The sequence below is a fragment of the Leptodactylus fuscus genome, chromosome 1 (assembly GCF_031893055.1).
Source record: "Leptodactylus fuscus isolate aLepFus1 chromosome 1, aLepFus1.hap2, whole genome shotgun sequence".
NCBI classification, from domain to species: Eukaryota; Metazoa; Chordata; class Amphibia; order Anura; family Leptodactylidae; genus Leptodactylus; species Leptodactylus fuscus.
In genome coordinates this window covers 31350110-31374977 of record NC_134265.1, presented here as the reverse complement: position 1 = coordinate 31374977, position 24868 = coordinate 31350110, and positions in this window count along the sequence as shown.

The following is a 24868-nucleotide window of genomic DNA, read 5'->3' as shown; positions in this document are numbered from 1 at the left end:
CTGCTGAACAAACCCCTCTTCATTCATGATACAATGTAGAAAGTTTTTTCTAAAGGATTTCTAAAGGTTTCATTTATTCTATGCCATATAGGCACACAAAATTTTATAAATTAAAGTAGTCCATTACCCCAGAATGCGATAAAACTGCCCTTCATACAATTTATCCCTCCACTAAATAGCCTTCTCCTAATAGGTGTAAGCGAGAATCCCCTTCTAATAAAGGAGAGCAGTTACCGTCTCGTCGGCGATTGGTCCAGGTCTGCGGCGTACAGAACCTCATGTAACACCTTTCATAGTTTTCATTACGGGATTTCCCTTTTAAAGCCATGAAGCTCATATAATCTTGGCAAATTCACCTGCTAGAACGTAATATTAGGCTGCTGGTAATTTCGAGGTGGGCTCCTCATAGTGAGGATTTTCCATTTCATTAATCTTAGGACATGAATTTGCTTCCAGCTCTAATTGATTTTTTTATGTTATTTTTTTCCATCTGGACAGTTTATAGGAATGAGAAAAATCTGACGGTAATATTTAGAGTTTCCTTTTACATGAAGGATTCCAGAAGAATATTAAAGAACCTTCAATATAATCTTTATTACAATTCATGCAAGGAGATGATAATGTCCATATGGACCTGACTTTCTGCTGAGTCTTAGGCTTTGTGTCCATGACCATATCAGAGCTCTGTATAAAGTCTTCAAGCAGAATGCAAGGATCGGAAACACCAAGTGATTGTGAGGAGGGGTGTACACAGACAATATAGTAAGGGCCCCCATGATGTTTCTATAAAAGAAAAATTACAGTCCCCATAGCCAAGGTGCTTTACTAATACAGTGCTCACTGAGAACACCATGGAGTCAATTTAAGACAGGGTAAAATGCGCCAACATTATTAAAGGGTTTGTCTAGGCTAAATAATTGATGAAGTATCCAATACATAATCAATTAAAGGGGTTGTCCCATCACAAGGATCCTATCTATACTGCTAGTTTATGTGGATTTAAGACTTTTCCTATATACATTGCTTTATCAAAACTGAATGGGATTGAGCTGTGACCAGGCCATGTGGTCAATGTGTGTAATGTCATGATATCACATGGTCCTGGGTGTATAGGTTATCTATTAAAAAAATCCTGGAAAATCTCATTAGGTTGGGGCCCACATGGCAAAAACCGCTTTATAGTCCCTGCGAAGTGGGTGGGAGTTTAGAAAATCAGATCCTCACATTGTCGAAAAAAATACGCAGGGGACACACTGCAATTTCCAGAACCGTTGCGGATTTGTAAATCGCAGTATATCAATTATTACGTGGGAAAATGCCATTGGTTTCCCTATAGGTATAATGGAATCAGGAAGCCTGCAGAGGAAAGCTCTGCGGGAAAACAGTGACGTGTGTGACCTGAACCTTAAGATTTACCGTTTGGTGCATGTCAGGTGGTCCATGCACTAGAAATTGGGATCTATACAAGTTAGGGGTTGGCATAAACCAAACTAGTAAGCCATTATTTGATCCAGTAAGTTTGTTGGGGTGCGTAGCCTTAACCCCTCTTTGAGTGCCTTTAAGGAAAGTAACAAGTGCTGCGCAAACGGGGAAAAGTTGCAATTTTATGGACATGGACAAATCAACCCCAGGGCAGTTTACATCATTCAATTTGTATAAACACACTGATGAATTTCCCCTGGAGGGCCAGAAAATAGAGAGGAATGTGAGGCAGACGGCCACCCCAATTCTTCTTCATGTAAATTGACCCTAATAGCTCCTGCACAAGTAATAGGTCACCCCACACATTGTAAAATATAATAGTATTAATAGTGCCTTAATACTGCCCCCAACATATAATTTAATACTGCCCCCACAGTTGAGGCCCCCTGCCCATAAGTAATGCTATTGCCAGTAGTGGGCACTATTACAGTAATAGTGTAAATGCCCATATCCTGTGTACCAGAAGAAGTAACACCTTCTCACCTGCTACATCAATGCTCATCAATTCTGAGCACATGGGGTAAAGGCACCCAAAGACACCCCAACACTGTGGGGGGGAGCAGTGGGAGTTGGCAAAGATGTGCAAGTTATGGCTCAGGGGCAGACAGTATTGCAGCTTGGCACTCACTGTCTGCACCCGGACAACTTTTCCTTCAGAATCTGTGTAATCTGTCGCCTGAGGTAAGATGCTCCTCTCGCCTCATGACAGACGCAGCCCTGTCTTCACTATAAACATTACACTTAACTTTGTTCAAATATTCATGTTTATTTCAATAGGGCGAGGGTGATGAAATAAAACAATGTAGCCGACCCAATCAATTTCCCACCCCCTTGACACCTTGAGTACAATTTGGAGACTCCCTTATATACATTAGATTGTCAGCTGTTGCCTTATCTCATACTTGTCCAGCTTATGGATTGGTCATAGTATGCATTATATGGTACCATTACCAAGTACAATGTGTCCTGCAAACACTAAGCCCTCTTACTGCTCTGTGAACAGAAAAATAAAAAGTTATGGCCATTGAAATGGAGGGTGTCAAACATGAAAATCGAAAAAATTCCTTTGAGGGTAAGAGGTCAATTGATGTCAAACAGCATTATAGCCATTTTTCGGCAAGGTTGTGCGATACTGAGCAGTATAGATGTGACTCTATCTCTGGTGCGGTAGATTTTGTGTTCAGAATGTCTGAGTCTTCCTTCTCACTCTCCTCTATAGATTTCCATGTAAAGTGGAGACAGATCTGAGCAGTTTAGCCAATAGAAGATGAGATTATAACTGGAGACAGAAGAATTTCTCTTTGATAAGATACATTACAAAGTTTATAATAAGCGAAGATCACTCGGCACAGAGAACTAAATGATCCTGAAGTCTTTCTTTTCTCTTTAGTTGCTAGGACTCCTAGTATCTTTTCTATCTGCTATGAGCTTGTATGTGTTCTTTCTTGAATATATTACTGTATTCTCATGCTACTGTAACACTGAATTTTGCTCTGGTGGGACTATTAAAGGAATATCTTATCTATTATTATTATTATTATTATTATTATTATTATTATTATTATTATTATCATTATTATGTCAACTCAGGCCAATACGGAAATCCTTCCACATCCTATCAGACTCTAGAAAACAATGCTTCTACAATCCACTGAGACTGTTTTATGGGTCACACTAAGCAAATGTGTCTAAGGGATTAGACCATGAAAAATGTGTTTGTTTTTGAAGTACAATTGATTACATAGTCAACAGTAAAACATGAAAGGAAATCTCGTCCTCTGAGAGCAAAGTCCTAAAGACCTTATTATTCACACAAGAACCTTGGGGAGCTTAGTACATAGCACGTATGCTCGGTAATGCTCAAACACTTAAAATATTTAGGACACAAAAGTAAAATAATAGGGAACGTGCGCGATGCCGTATAAACATATAAACATAATACCGTCCACACAAAGCCTGTGAATTACTGTGGCTTTCCAGGGAAAGTAAGCACATTCAATATATATATAATATATATTTATTAGAGATGAGCGAGTACGCTCCCATAGGAAAGAATGGGAGCGGCCAGCGCGCCGGCTGCGTCCATTAATTCCTATGGCAGCATGCTATTCGAAACTACTGTTTCGAATAGTACTCGCTCATCTCTAATATAATATAATATAATTATTTCATATTTATAATTATATGATGAAGGTTACACCTTGGTTATAGGCTGAGTTGTTGTAATTTAATACAGACTTAATCTAACTCCTACAAATAATATTACTATATAATGAACGGCGCAGCGTAGGTATGGGTCCCATTACAGATTTTTCACTAATACCCAAGAACTTCAAGTTGCAGCTCAGTAAGAATTTTTTAGATATCTCTATTAGCTTTATTTTGCACCAGGATCACTCACCATAGGAGGTGCCTAGTATTGCCGTCTATGGGATATGCAATCAAATAATTAGGGGCCTCGGCTTATATTCGGGTCAGCTTATACTCGAGTATATACAGTATTTGAATAAATCTAAAATGTGTAAGTTTTTATTTTCTAAGCCTATAATATAAAGTTTGAAACTTTTCTTGAAGATTCCACCACTGGTGAATAAATGTCTGATGACCTTTATAGCTGAACACCTGCAGGAGATTGCTGGTTTTGAGAAACTGGACTTTAATTCTCAGGAGGACCCGGCAGTAAATGGGATTTTTTTTTTTTTCGGAATAACTCATAACTATAGTGAAGGACAGAGGGAGCAATGACCTCATCCAGTTGTACAAAAAACAAATAAAATGTTGAGTGGAGCTCTCAGAGTCTGTCTGCCGCTGTAATATACATGCTAAGTGACAAATAAATGGAACAGCAAAGACGCTTGTATTTTTATCGTGGTAATGTATTATTCTCTCTTCTAGAAAATGTGCGCTCATAGAGTAAGTTTATGTAATACAGGGATGTCAGGCAGAAGCCATAACAATAAAAATGCAGAAGAATAAAATTGTCTAATAAAATTATTGCATTGCATGTGCAAACAATTCCAAGGCGCGGAGCCGCAGACACTGGGGGAATTCATAAAGACTGGCGTATTGGACGACGATCGGAATCCATTCCCCCTCTGGTGCTAGATACGCCAGAATTATGAAGCTCCGGCCTCTTATTGATTCTGGTGTATCTCAGGAGGACTTATGGGCTAAAAATGAAATCTGACTGCAGTAGACTTCTTGTATAACTTTAGACAATTTTTTGGCATCTGTTATAGTAAATCTGAATGTGTCTGCTCAGGCCCACCTAGATTTCCAAAAAAAAAAACACTTACAGAGCTTATTCACACGTGCACAGCCATGGTGTATGCTTTTCACAAACAGCACCCCACCCTTCTCATTTGCAGATGATGTACTGTTCGTGGTTAATCCTCTTTTAGGCTAAGGGGTAGTTCACACGGAGTAAACGCATGCTCATTTTGGCAAAATACACGTACAGAAATAAGACTCCCATTGACTTCAATGACGTTTTTTTACACGTGTAAAAAAACACATCAAAATACACGAGTAAAATGTCATTGAAGTCAATGGGAGTCTTATTTCTACATGTGTATTTTGCAAAAATGAGCGCGTGTTTACTCCGTGTGAACTACCCTAATTCTGAGTTCACGCGGGGTATTTTGGACCAGAATTTGACGCGGAGGTCGCCTCAGGTTCCGGTCCAAAATACAGGTAGTCATGACATTAATTAGGTCCAAATTAATGTGCCTAGTCGGGAGGAGGGAGTGTTTTCAGTTCTACCCGAACTTGTTCAGCCTGAAACAAATCATGGACATGACAGACGTGACCAACGGCAACAACATGCTCATTATATGGCATCCCAGCGAGCTGCTGAGATGCCGGAACAATAACAGGCACAGTGCGAGGAACGAGTTTAGCGGTAGTCCATATTGACAGCTGCCAAAACCCCGGAACAGGTGGATTATCAACGCCAACAACATGCTCATTATATGGCATCCCAGCGAGCTGCTGAAATGTCAGAACAATAACTGGCACAGCGTGAGAAATGAGTTTAGCGGCAGTCCATATTGACAGCTGCCAAAACGCTGGAGCAGGTGGATTATCAACGCCAACAACACGCTCATCATATGGCTTCCCAGCGAGCTGCTGAGATGCCGGAACAATCACAGGCACGGCGTGGCGTGAGGAACAAGTTCAGCAGCAGAACAGCTTAAGAGCTGCCGAAACGCCGGAGCAGGCAAATCATTGACGGCAGCAATTTGCTGACTATAGGCGGATCATCGACGGCCAGAGGCTAGTAAATGACATATGGGGCACGTTGAGGACCACTATGTCACATCTGAGCCATTACTTTTCACATGGGGGCAATATTTTACATATGAGGCCCTGTGAGGATCATTTTTTTTCCCATATGGCGTCTATTAGCTAACTGTTACAAGTCATTGATATGACCCCCTACTAGATCCCTACTTTGGGGGTGCTCCGTTGGGACTTTTTTTCTCTAGGGGGCCCTTCACTTGAAAAGCTTTAGAATGGCTTCTATGACACTATGTTACAATTACAACTTTTCGGTTGCCTGAGGCCGCACATAAGTGTATTATATATAGTATACGATCATGAAACTACCGGGGGGGGGAAAAAAAAAATTGACAGCATTTTCTTCGGTAAAACGTTCATCATTGTCACATAAAAAAGCCAAGACTAAAAATATTATTTTTGTCCTAGACAACGTAGCAATTGTATGTAACTATGGAGATTATCTAACAAGTGGTTTACTTAGTGCCCCCGGGCTGTCAGCGAATACTGGTTAATTTATACAGCTACTTGAATCCTCCTTGGAAAAAAAAAAAAAGTCGCCCATATTTCTCACAACGCAACTTTGATTTATTTGTCAGTGTGGGCCAAGACATAACATTTATTATGATTCACCTTAGCACGATGACATTTCATTTGTCTTGCGAGAGAAGATATTCCTTCAAGCAGGAGATCAACATCCCCTTAGCCTCCTGAATATCACATAATAAACGGGTGTCTGCTTTTCCTCACCGCCTCAATAGGACGACATGTTTATGTTACCGGACCGAGCCCCCATTGAATATTTACAAAATTTGGTGCAGAGGTGTTGATACATAAATCTAAAGGCTGAAACCTACATGAAATAGAAGTGGTGGAGAGCCATAAAACACTTTACAAAGAGAAAAAAGCAAGGCTAGATTTTTATTCTCATGCTCCGTTATTAATTGCGGGCTATTCCGGGCTTAAAATCATCTGATTTATCGCGCCGTGTTGTTTGCTGCAGAAAAATAGGAAAAATTGTAACTCTATGATGTTTTACATAGGTAAAGCTTTAGGGTAGGGTCATGTGCAGCACAACGTTCAGAAAAAGATGCAACAGAAACGCAGGGAAAAAATAAACAGTCAACGACAACACTTGCATTATTACTGATTTCCCTCTGCAACAGGGAAAAAATGTTGCATTTCTGCAACCCATGGCCGCAACCTCAAGCCGACACCAATGGGGACAGGTTCTCAGATACCCAGTGGCGTAACTAGGAATGGCAGTGCCCCATGGCAAACTTTTGACATAGGACCCCCCCTGACCGACCCCAATCGACCCCCGAATTCCTGGACGCACTATTATGCCTCATAGTGGCCCCTGCACACAGTATTATGCCCCATAGTGGCCTCTATACACAGTATTATGCCCCATAGTGGCCCCTGCACACAGTATTATCCCCCATAGTGGCCCCTGCACAAAGTATTATCCCCCATAGGGGCCTCTATACACAGTATTATGTCCCATAGTGGCCCCTGCACACAGTATTATGCCCCATAGTGTCCCCTGCACACAGTATTATGCTCCTTAGTGGCCCCTGAACACAGTATTATGCCCCATAGTGGCCCCTGCACACAGTATTATGCCCCATAGTGTCCTCTGCACACAGTATTATCCCCCATAGTGGCCCCTGCACACAGTATTATGTCTCTTAGTGGCACCTGCACACAGTATTATCCCCCATAGTGGCTCCTGCACACAGTATTATCCCCCATAGTGGCCCCTGCACACAGTATTATGCCCCATAGTGGCCCCTGCACACAGTATTATGCCCCATAGTGGCCCCTGCACACAGTATTATACCCCATAGTGACCCCTGCACACAGTATTATCCCCCATAGTGGCCCCTATACACAGTACTATGCCCCATAGTGGTCCCTGCACACAGTATTATGCCCCATAGTGGCCCCTGCACACAGTATTATGCTCCATAGTGGCCCCTGCACACAGTATTATCCCCCATAGTGGCCCCTGCACACAGTATTATCCCCCATAGTGGCCCCTGCACACAGTATTATGTCTCTTAATGGCCCCTGCACACAGTATTATCCCCCATAGTGGCCCCTGCACACAGTATTATGTCTCTTAATGGCCCCTGCGCACAGTATTATGCCCCATAGTGGCCCCTGCACACAGTATTATGCCCCATAGTGGCCCCTGCACACAGTATTATGCCCCACTGTGGACAAAAATGAACGATTATTATACCCCAGAGTAGCAGAAAAAGTAACCCATTGAAGCCGATGGGAGGCTTTTTTTTCAGCGCTGAAATTCCACACCAAATGCCTCAACATTTTTCTCCGTGTGAATGGACCCTTAGGCTACATTCACATGACCGTGAAAACTGAGTGATATCCATTATTTTAACGGAGGTCACAAGGCAGCATTATTTGCAAATGACGTGCTTGTAGAGCTCAATAGGAGGCGGGAATTTCACTTTGTAAGGGGATTTTTTGTGTTGATTTTGACGCTGAATCCGCGTCAGAATCCATGTGAAAAACAATGACTCCCCATAGAAATCTATGGGTTCTGCTAGTTTTTTTTTCCACTTGTGGAATTTTTCCGTTAGTGGAAAGAAAAAAGCTTCCTTCAGGTGGATTCCGCCTGCAAAAATGAACGCAGTCAATGGGAGGCGGAAAATTCACATCGCGGATTCGGGTGAAGAATTGGCAAAAACCGCTAGGATTTATTTTTCATGGTCCATACACTGTGCTGGAGAAAAAAAAAAAAAAAACTAAAACAGCCTCAACAAACACTCCAAAAGCTGCACCAAAAAAACCTTTCCTAATTCCTGAAGCAGATTTATTCCTTGACAAAATCCTCAGTGGTTAGCATTGCAGCACTGGAGTCCTGGGTTTGAATCCCGCCAGGAACAACATCTGCAAGGAGTTTGTATGTTCTACCCATGTTTGCGTGGATTTTCTCCCATTCTACAAAGACATACTGATAGGGAAAAAAAGTACATTATGATTGGGCTCACAATCTACATAAAAAAAAAAAAAAAAAAAAAAACTGTGTGAATGGACCCTTCCACTCCTTCAACATGTTTTTAAGTTTAAATAGATGATACATAGAAATAGATGAGAGATAGATAGATAGATAGATAGATAGATAGATAGATAGATAGATAGATAGATAGATGGGATAGATAGATAGATAGATAGATAGATAGATAGATAGATAGATAGATAGATAGATAGATAGATAGATAGGAGATAGATAGATAGATAGATAGATAGATAGATAATAGATAGATAGATAGATAGATAGATAGATAGATAGATAGATGATAGATAATAGATAAATAGATACAATAGATAGATAGATAGATAGATAGATAGATAGATAGATAGAAAGATACATAGATAGATAGATAGATAGATAGATAGATAGATAGATAGATGATAGATAGATAGATAGATAGATAGATAGATAGATAAGAGATAGATAGATAGATAGATAGATAGATAGATAGATGATAGATAGATAGATAGATAGATAGATAGATAGATAGATAGGAGAGAGATAGATAGATAGATAGATAGATAGATAGATGATAGATAGATAGATAGATAGATAGATAGATAGATAGATAGATAGGAGATAGATAGATAGATAGATAGATAGATAGATAGATAGATAGATAGATACTAGAGATGAGCGAACAGTGTTCTATCGAACACATGTTCGATCGGATATCAGGGTGTTCGCCATGTTCGAATCGAATCGAACACCGCGTGGTAAAGTGCGCCAAAATTCGATTCCCCTCCCACCTTCCCTGGCGCCTTTTTTGCACCAATAACAGCGCAGGGGAGGTGGGACAGGAACTACGACACCGGGGGCATTGAAAAAAATTGGAAAAAGTCATTGGCTGCCGAAATCAGGTGACCTCCATTTTAGACGAATAGTGGATTTCAAATCCGGGTCATATGAGAATGTGAACTTTGTGACTATGAGACAGGGATAGCTGTACAGGCAGGGATAGCTAGGGATAACCTTTATTTAGGGGGGAATGTTATTAAAAATAACTTTTTGGGGCTCTATCGGGTGTGTAATTGTGATTTTTGTGAGATAAACTTTTTCCCATAGGGATGCATTGGCCAGCGCTGATTGGCCGAATTCCGTACTCTGGCCAATCAGTGCTGGCCAATGCATTCTATTAGCTTGATGAAGCAGAGTGTGCACAAGGGTTCAAGCGCACCCTCGGCTCTGATGTAGCAGAGCCGAGGCTGCACAAGGGTTCAAGCGCACCCTCGGCTCTGATGTAGGAGAGCCGAGGGTGCACTTGAACCCTTGTGCACCCTCAGCTCTGCTACATCAGAGCCGAGGGTGCGCTTGAACCCTTGTGCACACTCTGCTTCATCAAGCTAATAGAATGCATTGGCCAGCGCTGATTGGCCAGAGTACGGAATTCGGCCAATCAGCGCTGGCTCTGCTGGAGGAGGCGGAGTCTAAGATCGCTCCACACCAGTCTCCATTCAGGTCCGACCTTAGACTCCGCCTCCTCCAGCAGAGCCAGCGCTGATTGGTCGAGTTCCGTACTCTGGCCAATCAGCGCTGGCCAATGCATTCTATTAGCCCGATGAAGTAGAGCTGAATGTGTGTGCTTAGCACACACATTCAGCTCTACTTCATCGGGCTAATAGAATGCATTGGCCAATCAGCGCTGGCCAATGCATTCTATTAGCGTGAACTGAGTTTGCACAGGGGTTCTAGTGCACCCTCGGCTCTGCTACATCAGATTGCTACATCTGATGTAGCAGTGCCGAGTGTGCATCAGATGTGTAGTTGAGCAAAACTGACTCAGCACTGCTAAGTCTCTGCATTCGCATAGGAATGCATTGGCCAGCCTTCGGCCAATCAGCGCTGGCTCTGCCGGAGGAGGCGGAGTCTAAGGTCGGACCTGAATGGAGACTGGTGTGGAGCGGTCTTAGACTCCGCCTCCTCCAGCAGAGCCAGCGCTGATTGGTCGAGTTCCGTACTCTGGCCAATCAGCACTGGCCAATGCATTTCTATGGGGAAAAGTTAGCTTGCGAAAATCGCAAACTGACAGGGATTTCCATGAAATAAAGTGACTTTTATGCCCCCAGACATGCTTCCCCTGCTGTCCCTGTGTCATTCCAGGGTGTTGGTATCATTTCCTGGGGTGTCATAGTGGACTTGGTGACCCTCCAGACACGAATTTGGGTTTCCCCCTTAACGAGTTTATGTTCTCCATAGACTATAATGGGGTTCGAAACCCATTCGAACACTCAAACAGTGAGCGGCTGTTCGAATCGAATTTCGAACCTCGAACATTTTAGTGTTCGCTCATCTCTAATAGATACCATAGCAGCATTATTGTGGCTTTGTAATCTGCTTTATACCGTAGCTTTCTCCTCACACTTGACTTCTCATGGAGCAGCCATATTACCAGTGAAATGCAATCACCCATGTTTTATCCAAGCACGACAGATATTCAGCAAATCCACAGGAACGCGACTTATTCAGCACAAATTCCAACACAAGAAGAAGAAATCTACGGATATTTGAACACTGAAGTATATCTCATGAAATAAAGTGCCAGCTGTCTGTCATGTCACACCTGCAGATGCCTACTCAGCTTTATCCTACAGCAAGGTGTTTGCTCATTTTTAGGGCTGAAAACATATTGCCTATCAGAAATTCATCCGTCCATGAAGTGTGTTACAGATCCAATGTAACCTAGATGTGTATATAACGGGTGCAATGGATAAGTGTTATATACTGCACGTCTTCAAGTAAGAAGATGCAATGCAAAGCTCTTCGGACTCTTACCCTGACTTTAAACTCTTCCCACCACAGGTATTTTTCGATTTTATTTTTTTTGATAACTTTTTTATTTTTCCGTTCGAGGCGTATGAGGGCTTAATGTTTGTGGGGCAATTGTATTTTATTGGGGTATCATCAGGGGCGTAACTACTGGATATAGCAGTGGTAGTGGTTGCCACAGGGCCCGTTACATTAGGGGGCCCGGTGACAGCCGTTACCGCTGTGTTTTGTTTTTTTTTTCTAATAGGCCATTACTGTGTGCAGGGACCACTATAGGGGATAATACTGTGTGCAGGGGCCACTATAGGGCATAATACTGTGTGCAGGGGCCACTATAGGGGATAATACTGTGTGCAGGGGCCACTATGGGGCATAATACTGTGTGCAGGGGCCACTATGGGGCATAATACTGTGTGCAGGGGCCACTATGGGGCATAATACTGTATGCAGGGGCCACTATAGGGGATAATACTGTGTGCAGGGGCCACTATGGGGCATAATACTGTGTGCAGGGGCCACTATGGGGCATAATACTGTGTGCAGGGACCACTATAGGGCATAATACTGTGTGCAGGGGCCACTATAGGGGATAATACTGTGTGCAGGGGCCACTATGGGGCATAATACTGTGTGCAGGGGCCACTATAGGGGATAATACTGTGTGCAGGGGCCACTATGGGGCATAATACTGTGTGCAGGGGCCACTATGGGGCATAATACTGTGTGCAGGGACCACTATAGGGCATAATACTGTGTGCAGGGGCCACTATGGGGCATAATACTGTGTGCAGGGGCCACTATGGGGCATAATACTGTGTGCAGGGGCCACTATGGGGCATAATACTGTGTGCAGGGGCCACTATGGGGCATAATACTGTGTGCAGGGCCACTATGGGACATAATGCTGTGTGCAGGGGCCACTATGGGGGATAATACTGTATGCAGGGGCCACTATAGGACATAATACTGTGTGCAGGGGCCACTATGGACCATAATACTGTGTGCAGGGGCCACTATGGACCATAATACTGTGTGCAGGGGCCACTATGGGGCATTATACTGTGTGCAGGGCCACTATGGGACATAATGCTGTGTGCAGGGGCCACTATGGACCATAATACTGTGTGCAGGGGCCACTATGGGGCATTATACTGTGTGCAGGGCCACTATGGGGCATTATACTGTGTGCAGGGCCACTATGGGACATAATGCTGTGTGCAGGGGCCACTATGGGGGATAATACTGTGTGCAGGGGCCACTATGGGGGATAATGCTGTGTGCAGGGGCCACTATGGGGGATAATACTGTATGCAGGGGCCACTATAGGACATAATACTGTGTGCAGGGGCCACTATGGGACATAATACTGCGTGCAGGGGCCACTATGGGGCATAATACTGTGCACAGAAATGCAGAGGGGGTGGGTTGGTTGGTTGAGGTCTTTGGTGTCAGTGGAGGGGGGGGGATGTGAAAAGTTTGCCGCCATTCCTAGTTATGCCACTATCATCTGTGTGATGTACTGGGTAGTTGGGAAAAAAATTGGAATGGGGTAAAATTGGAGAAAATGCCAAATTTTGGTGATAAGTAAAGCAACTCATAGGTAATATAAGATAAGATAACTATTAACTAGAGATGGGCAAATCTCCAAAATTCATTCAGGTTCAGACACCAAAGTAAACTGGAAGTGATGTTATTATATTCCAGGGTCTTTTCAGACCATTGAGAAGCCAGGAGGAGATGCGAAACAATACTAAACACAGAAACCTTCCCTTCTCTTCTCCTGGGCACCCTCGTGGCATCTAAGACCCCATCAAATTCATCTTCATTTGTCTTCTGGCTTCCCAGATCACGTCAAAGGTCATCAGGGGACTGCTGTAGCCTTTGTTTGGAATTAGGAATTTTGGGGCGACAAGTTGGCACTAGCAAGTGAACAGCATGAGGTTCCCATCTCTAATAATACAGTATATACAATGATCCCATTAGACAATACAACTTGTCCCACATAAAACAAGCTCTCGGAGAAAGTGGAGAATCACAATTTTTGAATTAAAACCTGCCCTAGTATGTCCATATAGGAGAGCAATGTCTTCCCTTACTACAGGGAGTATATGCGCTCTTTTATATAGTCAGTCTACACACACAAAGCCAAGGCTATTAATAATTTTCCTGGCTCAGAAGCGCTTTATCATCTCAGTCATCAGCCCGGCTTATCTCCTCTAGGTGCAGACATGTGACAGTGACCTAATGCTCTTCGGAATGACTTACAAGCAACTTTGTGCTACTGATGTCTCCTTTCACTCTGTTCTATCTTCAGCTGGGTGTGGTAATCCAAGGAAATTACTGTAATTGTCATAGATTTATGACTTGCCCAAGGTGGCCATACAAGCTTGTACACGAGAGGAACACTTACTGTTCATATGCAAAAGTATAGCCATAAACAATATGGATTCTTGTCTACAATTGGAGTGGCAGTTCCTCATTCTGGTTTTAGGCTTCAACATCCAGGGTGTGTACTAGAGCTACCGAGTCACTATCACCAATATGTTCTACCGGAGAGGAGAAAATATCCAGATTATGGTGCTGTGCAAAAATAACATGCAAAGACTCTCCCCGGTGAAGAATCATGCAGAGTTGGCCGGGCTGGTTGTGGTGGTGGATGAGGGAGCATTCTCAAATCAACCTGTAGTTGAAGCTGCTGATGTTGTGGGTTCATTTGCTGCGACTACCCCCTAATGGGCAAAAGGACCCCAATGAAAAAAAAACAACATAAAAAGTGGGCACCAAATGATCTTGAGAGGAACCACTGAGCCCTATGACAACAGTTCCTGCCATTCTTTAACATATAGACACTAAATAGTGAAGACATGACTGTCATCTTCATCTTGAGTTCCAGCACAAAATTATAAGTTCAATAATCTTTAAAGATTTTTATGGATTTTTTCCATCCAACCTTCCATGTCACTCATGTCACGATCTGAATTTTAAAGAGGACCTGTCTTGCCCTTGGTCGCATGTGGTTTTAAATACCGCTTTCAGCTTTCCCGTTATGTGCCCTGGGAGAAGAGATATTGGTGCATTACTGATAGCTCTTCACTGTCAGAAGGGTGTCCCTGACAGTCTAGCTGGGAACGCCCTTCCTGACAGTACTGTCCGTCATGCTATACTGTCAGAGGGTGTCTTCCTTATCGCCCAGTGATGATGTCGGGGGGGGGGGGGGGGGCGGGGAAGAGGGGTGTTCTTAACCACTCAGCATCATGGCTGGGTGGTAAGGAACGCCCCCTCTGACAGTACAGTAAATTTTGTTAATAACTTATAAGTAAAATGAATCCATTCAAAAATGCAACACTTCCCACAAAAAACAAGCCCTCACGCTGCTACAAAGTTAGAAAAAAGTTATGTTGTTCAGACCGGCTCAACTTAAAAACTAAAATTATTACTGGGTACGTCCATGAGGCCGAACCTGGTTGTGTTTTTAAGCGCTTAATGTTTCAGGCTCGGCTGGCAGCCAAATTGCTAAAAAACAGGTTGTTGTGGTTAGCTCCGGTGCACACTGGAAGGGGTGGAAGGAGGCCAACGTGAACATCATTAAATTCCTAATTATCCAACCTAATAGATGTACTACACAGAGCTCCACAAAAAATATATGGGGTGGCGAAAGGGAGAATATGGGGGGGGGGGGGGAATTCTAAAAATTAACCCTATAAAATCTGGTCAGGTGTATTTTTGGACTGATCCGTTGAATTTCCTCCCCTGGTGTTAGAAAGGGGACTCAGCGTGTGAAAATTACCCTGGAAATATGCAGGTAGCGAGATCATTAATCCCCGTATCTGCAAGCGTCTGCTGTTCACCTAAGTAGCAATGTACTCTACCTCGTGGGTCAGGCTAAAACCTCTAGAAATAATGAGTGTGTGATTTTTAAGCTTTTTCCTCTAACCCACATTTTATATCGCCAATTATGTGAACAGCAGAGGTGTTCAGGTACAAGGAGTAAGATCCTCATGACTGCCTGGTTTGCAGAGGTGATTTGCTGCCATTTGGTTGGACTGTAGGGTGAAGAAACTCTACTAAGTGGCTCCAAATGAAGTTCCCTGTTTGGAGCCACTTTAAAAAAAAAAAAAAACTTATAGACAATTGCATATATTACAATTTCTAAATTTAATGGGGGTTTTTATGGCCCACGGGGAGATTCATAAATGTGTTTATCCAAATTTTCTGGTGCAAACACATCGAAAACTGTTACACGTTCCATGCCATATTTATGAAATCCCTCAGACACTATTCAGACACGTGCGCTTGTAATAGCCTGGAAAAATTGCATTTGATGAAGATTTTTTTTTTTTTTTAAATGAACTTGAAGTTTTTTAATCACTTGATGTAAACCTGCACCATACTCCTCAGTACTAGAGATGAGTGAACACTGTTCGGATCAGCCGATCCAAACAGCACGCACCCATAGAAATGAATGGAAGCACCTGTGACACCGGCTGGCCGCCGGCAAAGTCAGCATCACAGGTGCTTCCATTCATTTCTATGGGTGCATGCTGTTTGGATCGGCTGATCCGAACAGTGTTTGCTCATCTCTACTCAGTACCACTTGTACCATGTTCCTGAATCTATTCTCCAGGATGTAATTAGGAGAACAGTGCCTCTGTATGTCGCCCTCTAGGGGCAGCCCCCTTAACATCATGTATGACTCAGTTAATAAGCCTACTGACATGATGCGGGGTTTATTGCCAAACTAGTATTTCTATTCCAAAAGGAACAGATTTTGGAATAGAAATACTAATTTGGCAATAAACCCTGCATCATGTTAGTAGGCTTATTAACTGAGTCATGCATGATGTTAAGGGGGCTGCCCCTAGAGGGCGACATACAGAGGCACTGTTCTCCTAATTCCATTAGGAGCCGGATTCTGACCGTTAAAATCCGGTCCTAAAAACTCCATGTGAACTTACCCAAAAACTTGTGTAACTGAAAGGGGCTCCACTTCAATGATTGACCAGTATTAATGAATTTCACCCACTAGGGTCAATTTTTTGAGATAAAAGTTTTCTTTCTTCTTTTTTCGTAATGTATTTTTATTAAAAACTAGCTGTTACCCGCGACTTCGTCAGCGGTGATTCGAGAATTGGGTGGATACAGATTTGTTAAATGTTTGCGTACTTGAAAAAGTGGAGTGGATAGCAAATTCTCCAGGTTATATGGAGTATAGCTGGGACCCGCGACTTCGTCTGCGGTGATTGTAGAAGTGGGTATATACAAGTGAGGGTAAGGTTTTCGTACTGTGTATAAGGTATGGGATATGAAATGTAACTTTGTATCTTGTTTTTGCTGTAATTCAGAGAATACATGAGCCTTTTGTGTTGAAGTTACTTTGTATTAGAGCTGCTATATATACGGTGTTGTGAGAAACTTTACATAGTGACTTTGGGACAGAGGGATTTGAAGTTAACCCTTTCCCGCCGATGGCATGTTTTGATTTTCATTTTTGACTCCCCTCCCTCTAAACCCCATAACTTTTTTATTTCTCCGCTCCCAGAGCCATATGAGGTCTTAATTTTTCCGGGACAAATTTTTCTTTATGATGCCACCATTATTTATTCTATACAATGTACTGGGAAGCAGGGAAAAAAATCTGAATGGGGTGGATTTGAAGAAAAAATGCATTTCTGCGACTTTCTTACGGGCTTTAATTTTACGGCGTTCACTGTGCAACCAAAATGACCTGTATTCTGTGTTTCGTTATGATTCCGGGGAGACCAAATTTATATGGTTTTATTAACATTTTGACCCCGTAAAAAAAATCCAAAACTGTGTTAAAAAATTGTTTTTTGAAAAGTCGCCATATTCCGACAGCCGTAAGTTTTTTATACGTCCGTGTACAGGGATGTATAGGGCTTTTTTTTTTTGCGTGACCGGGTGTACTTTGTAGTTCTACCATTTTCGGGAAATGTTATTGCTTTGATCACTTTTTATTCAAATTTTTATCAGAATCTAAACAGTGAAAAAACGGCGGTTTGGCACTTTTGACCATTTTTCCCGCTACGGCGTTTACCGAACAGGATAAATTTTTGTATAGCTTTGTAGAGCGGGCGATTTTGGACGCGGGGATACCTAACATGTATGTGTTTCACAGTTTTTAACTACTTTTATATGTGTTCTAGGGAAAGGGGGTGATTTGAATTATTAATCCTTTTTTTATATATATATATATATATATTTTTTTTTTTTTACTTTTTTAAAACTTTTTTTTTGCATTTTTTAGACCGCCTAGGGGTATTGACATGGGTGGGCGGTGTCGCGGATTGTCAGAGTGGTGGGGGTCGGCAAACATGGCTGCTCCGGAGCGTTAAAGAGAGCCTCCTGGAGTATCGTTAAGGTGAGGGGCAAAGTGGTAAAGTATATGTATATGAGATTGTGTGTGGTTAGGGGCGAGGCTGTAGAGGGTAATATGAATTTTGGGGCTTGCTATGGTCCAAAGTGTGTGAGATTGCAGAGATGGTGGTGTGAGTTCGGGTTTTGTGAGGGTCCTGGCACAAACGTATGTGCGCTATTGTGACGAAAAGTAGCCTATTGCGCAATCGGGTGTATTAACTATGTTTGTGGAAAATTTCAGCCAAATCGGTCGAGCAGGTTTTGCATGATTGAGGAACAAACATCCGAACATCCAAACTCACAAACCCACAAACTTTCACATTTATAATATTAATAGGATTTCTCACGCTGATTCATAAATTTGTTGCAATTCTCTGGGGAAAGGACACCAAAGCAAATACTGATATTTGCTCCTGAAACTCCAACATAACACACAGGTGGTGTATCTGCAGTAGGTGGTGGAAGGGATCATTCACCATGGAGCATTTTTCAAAGTGACCCCACCTCTGCTTAATTGATGCATGAGACCCTGCCTCTGCTTAATTGATGCATGAGACTCTGCCTCCACTTAATTAATGCCTGAGACCCTTCCTCCACTTAATTGATGCATGAGACCCCACCTCTGCTTAATTGATGCATGAGTCCCTGCCTCTGCTTAATTGATGCATAAGACCCTGCTTCTGCTTAATTGATGCATGAGACCCTGCCTCTGTTTAATTGATGCATGAGACAGTGCCACCACTTAATTGATGCATGAGACCCTGCCTCCACTTAATTGATGTTGGAGACCCCACCTCCACTTAATTGATGCAAGACACCCTGCCTTTACTTAATTGATGCATGAGACCCCACCTCCACTTAATTGATGCATGAAACTCTGCCTCTGCTTAATTGATGCATGAAACCCTGCCTCCACTTAATTGATGTTGGAGACCCCATCTCCACTTAATTGATGCACGAGACCCTGCCTTTACTTAATTGATGCATGAGACCCCACCTCCAATTAATTGATGCAAGAGATCCTGCCTCCACTTAATTGATGCATGAAACTCTGCCTCTGCTTAATTGATGCATGAAACCCTGCCTCCACTTAATTGATGTTGGAGACCCCACCTCCACTTAATTGATGCACGAGACCCTGCCTCCACTTAATTGATGCATGAGACCCCACCTCCACTTAATTGATGCAAAAGATCCTGCCTCCACTTCATTGATGCATGAAACTCTGCCTCTGCTTAATTGATGCATGAGACCCTGCCTCTGCTTAATTGATGAATGAGACTCTGCCTCCACTTAATTGATAAACGAGACCCCACCTCCACTTAATTGATGCACGAGACCCCACCTCCACTTAATTGATGCATGGGATGTGACCCCACCTCTACTTAATTGATGCATGAGACCCTGCCTCCACTTAATTGATAAACAAGATCCCACCTCCACTTAATTGATGCATGAGACCCCACCTCCACTTAATTGATTCCTGAGACCCCACCTCCACTTAATTGATGTATGAGACCCCACCCCCGCTTAATTGCCACCTGAGGAACCTCCAGCCCCCGTGACCTAATTGAAACATTTTCTATTAAAAAATATTCTTCGAAAAATTATAAAACTTATCCTAACGTGCTTTACTGGAAAAATAAATATCAGAAATACACCCGGCACACGCTCAAAAATTTCGAAATGACATAAAACTATATCTTTAGACAATAATGCCCACGTAACCACAGATAAGTGCTCTAAGCCCTCCAAATGTATTATTTTGTATGGTAAAATTAAATGCGCTCATTTCTTCAAAAAAAAAAAAAAAAAAGGTTCGTGGAGATTTGAGTTCTTCTAGTATGTAATTGTCCTTGATCTTTTTATGTCCTTTTTCATGCAACATGGAGATACAAACCGGGTCAGAGAAAATTACCGAGCGCTACGGCTTGAAACTTCATGTGCTCATGTTAAGTATTGTAAACCGTGTACCAAGTACTATTAGGAAGTAAGCAATAGCACACTTCAGGGTGTACATTAAGCTACGGCTCAGCATGGTATAGATGCATTGTAAAGCATGAGGCAAAGTGCAGTGATTTAGCTTAATGCACACCCTGGAGTGTGTTATTGTCCCCATAAAATATTCTGAATGCAACCGAACAAAGCCTGCATGTTTTTGTATTAACTCTTTCATAGGAAAGCCTATATAGCATTGTTATGCCAAAGGCAGCATTTGTGGTCATGAAAATTACGAGTGCATTATTGTGCGTGGTTGTGAGGTTTTTTTTTTTTCTCTTTTCTTCCACTTCCGAAGGTGATGTTTTTCTAACCGTAGTCATGCACGTTACATGCATACGATTTGGCTGTTTTGCTGGTGTGTTAGCCTATAAACGGCAGGTAAGGAAACATTTGCACCTTTAAGGAAATATCGTACACTTACTTATTATTTTTCATCATGCTGTAATTCTCCGCAAAGTCAGTGTTTACTGTTGAATTCGCTCCGATAAAGCCAAACTACCTTGACCCGGTTCAGACTGTCTAAACTAAGAGGATCTATTAAGGAAAAGTTCTATGCCAATGAAAAAAAATAAATGTATTATCCACCGTGACATCGAACGCTACACCGGCCATTAGTCTACCTTGATATACTTTCAGACTAACCAAGCCGTGACTGTACAAGGTATAGATGTCTAAGGTGGTAAGGGCAACGCTATCCAAACTAATGGAGGTCTTAGCGGCGATGAGTTCAATAACCATCCCCGTTCCCTCCTTATCAGATCCCGCATGGAGCAAAGTCATAGTATTTAAGGACAGAGAGGTTATATGCATTATTCTAGCACCGAAGGACTGGCTCAGCTGTCCCTGAGTTTGCATTGCACGAAAGAAAAAATTAGCCACTGTCAATTTTATTTAGATTCACATAGAAATTACTTTAACCCCTTCCCACCGCAACCATTTTTCGCTTTTACAATTTTTTACTTTTCTGCTTGCTCACGGACCCAGAAGAGGGCTTATATTATTAAGGGATCCTATTATTAAAAAAAAAAAAAAAAAATTCTGACTAACATGTAGGAATAGCCTTAAGAAAGGCTATTCTTCTTCAACCTTTAGATGTCTTCTCCGCACTGCCATTCTGTAGAAATCCCGTTTTTCTTTGGTATGCAAATGAGTTCTCTCACAGCACTGGGGGCGGTCCTCAGCGCTCAAATGGCACTGGGGGCGTCCCCAGTGCTGCGAAAGTACTCTCCAGCGATGCCTCCATCTTCTTCTGGAACGGCCTTTCCCCGTTTGTAAGCGGGCACAAAAAAATGGCTGCGTGCATGTGTAGTCATCTGCACATACGTAGAAGTTTGACACCAGCGCCGGAAGAAGACGTGGGAGAGGCCATTCCAGAAGAAGATGGAGGCAGTGCTGAAGAATTCTCTTTTAGCATTGGAGACGCCCCAGTGCTGTTTGAATGCTGAGGACTGCTCCCAGTGCTGCGAGAGAACTCATTTGCATACTGAAGAAACCGGGATGTCTACCTAACAACGGTGCGGAGAAGACATCTAAAGGTATTCTTATGTGTTAGTCAGAAAAAAAAAAAAACATTTTCACGATACGATCACTTGAAAGGGAAAGACACATCAGTCAGAGTCCTGATCTTCGTTCTTATTCATATATTTCCACTTGAGGGAGAACTCAGGTGACCCATTATGGAACACTTTGTTTTCCATGTGGGTGACCTTTTTCCTGATCCAGAGCTGTTTTCTTGGATTCTAGAGGGTTGGACACAATTGTGCCATTTGGTGATAGCTGAGAAGTGACGAGAAGTTTCTTCATGCCGTTATCTATGGATTTAACCTTCCAAACCAGGGAACTTGACTGCCTGCCCCAAAAATAACCAGCCTGGTATGGACTTATCTCATGGGGTGTGGACATGCCCCTTTACCCATGGGTACTGGAAGCGCCTGAGTGAGTTGATTAATCAGAATGGCAAATCTCCACCCCCCTTACTCCCCAACTATTTCTTTTTCACGCCCAGCCAGATGGTCCATGTACTAATCTTTGTGACTTTTAGTGAGCCTTTACATGGAGTTTCTGAACGTAAACTCGTTCAGAGTGAGTGGTGTAAACAACAGATCCCATTGACTTCAATGGGTGCCAGCATACGCGCACTACCCATTGAAATCAATGGAGGCTTTTTTACCTATTGCTTTCAAAGTGATACGCGCGTGTTCTGTTACAACACTGGGTATGACCCTCTACTCTATCAATAGTGGAATCTATCTACAAACTTAGAATAGAAAGTAAAGATTAAAGTGTCTGGCACCATTTAATAATGTCTGGTAAAGCCATGGACACATTTATGCAGAATAAAATCAATACTTGAAAAGTTGCCATTAAATTTTTTTTTTTTTTTTTTTGCAATGCAAATTCCTTCTCATGCATTCTGCAGCTCTTATTTACAACTTCTTTTATATTGAGACTTTTGGCTCAACATACTAACATGGATCCAGATAGAGTCCATCAAGTCCAAACTATAACCCTATAGTGTAACCTATTATCCCACAATACTGATCCAGAGGAAGGAGAAAAAGAAAACCATGAGGCTGATGCCAATGTTCCCATCACTACACCCACCGATCAGTATAAAACCCTGGATCTACTTGTCCTTAACAAAATTTAAAACCTATAACCCATATTTTTTTCTGTTTGAGAAAGGCATCCAGGCCCTCTTTGATCTTGTTCAGTGAATCCACCATCACCACTTCCTGGGGCAGAGAGTTCCAGAGCCTCGTTGTTCTTACTGAGAAGAATCCCCTTCTATGTTTCTGGTGAAACCTTCTCTCCTCCAGACGTAGTGGATGTCCTCTAGTCACCGTCACTGGCCTAGGAGTAGAAAGTTAATTAGAAGGTTCTTTGTATTGTCCCTTCATGTATTTGTACATTGTTATTAGATCTCCCCGTAGACGTCTTTTCTCTAAACTGAATAACCCCAAGTTTGTTAATCTATCGTTGAACTCCAGTCCACCCATTTCTCTAATTGTCTTGGTCGCCGTTCTCTACACTGTCTCTAGTTCTTATTATGTCCTTCTTTTACACTGTGAGCAATAGTCTATGTGTGACAACATTAGAGACGTAACTATGTCCTTGTCATGACAATCTGTACCTCTTTTGATGCATCCCATAACTATATTTGCCTTGGCAGCAGCTGCCTGACACTGGTCACTAAAAGTAAGCTTACTGTCCACCAAAATCCCCAATTCTTTTTTCAGCTGCAGTCTAACCCAGTATTTTATTTATTTAACCCCTTAGCGACCCTTGACGTAACTGTACGTCATGGGTCGCATGGGGATGTATGGAGCGAGCTCACACGCTGAGCTCGCTCCATACACGGCAGATGCCGGCTGTATCATACAGCCAGGACCTGCCAATAACAGCAGCGGTCGGTGCCCGAGCCGATCGCTGCTGTTAACCCTTTACACACTGCGGTCAAACGCGACCGCAGCGTGTAAACAGCGCAGGCGGTATGGGCGCCGCCATGTTTTGCCGATCGCCGCCCTCCTGAACGTCACATGAGGGCGGTGATCGGTTACTATGACAGCCGGAAGCCTATTGAAGGCTTCCAGGCTTGTCTCTGCATGAGATCTATTAGGCGATGCCAGAGGCCAGAGGCCTCGTCTAATAGAAGTGCTGGGATTTTGCTATTCACTGCAATACTGTAGTATTGCAGTGAATAGTATGAGCGATCAGACCCCCTAGGTTTCAAGGTACCTAAGGGGTCTGATCATAAATGTAACAGAAGAAAAAAAAAAGTTTTTAAAAGTATTAAAAAAATAAAAAAAAAATATAAAAGTTCAAATCACCCCCCTTTCCCTAGATTAGCTATAAAAGTAATTAAAGAACATTAAACATAAACATATTAGGTATCCCCGCGCTCCAAAATGCCCGAACTATTAGAATATTAAAACATTTATCCCGTACTGCGAACAACGTAGCGGCAAAAAAAATAAAAACAGCCAAAAAGCGTTTTTTTCAACACTTTGCCTCTTATAAAAAATTGAATAAAAAGTGATCAAACCATCAGATCTTTCCCCAAATTGTATCAATAGAAACTTCATCTTGTCCCGCATAAAAAGACACCACAACCAGCTCCATACATGGAAATATGAAAAAGTTACAGGTGTTAGAACATGATGACACAAATTTTTTTTTCTATTTTGCAAAGTTTATCATTTTTTTTAAAAGTATCAAAACATTTCAAATACTATATAAATTTGGTATCCCCGCGTTCGTACTGACACGTAGAACACAGGTAACATGTCATTTGTACCAAACAGTGAATGCTGTAAAAATTAAACCCATAAGAAAATGGCGCAAATGCATTTTTTCTCCAATTGCACCTCATTCTGAATTTTTTTCCAGCTTCCCAGTACATTGCACAGCATATTGAATGGTGCCATTACAAAGTACAATTTGTCCCGCAAACAATAAGCCATCATGTGACTCTGTGAACTGAAAAATGAAAAAGTTATGGCTCTTGAAATGTGAGGAGGGAAAAACGAAAATGCGAAACCAAAAAATGGCCTGGTCCTTAAGGGGTTAAGCATATAGTCATACAATTTTCAACCAAAATGCATAACCTTATATTTGTCTACCTTAATCTTCATTTGCCAAGTCTCCGCCCATGCTTCCAGCTTCCCTAGATACCCCTGTAATATTCTACTATCCTCCTCATTATTGATTACCTTAAAGAGTTTAGTATCATCTACAAATATGGACACCCTGCTTTGTAAACCCTCTACCAGGTCATTAATAAAGATATTAAACAGTAGAGGACCTAATACTGACCCCTGCGGCACCCCACTGGTGACTGTTACCCACCCGGGATATTTCCCATTAACAAGTACCCTCTGTTTCCTATCACTGAGCCAGTTG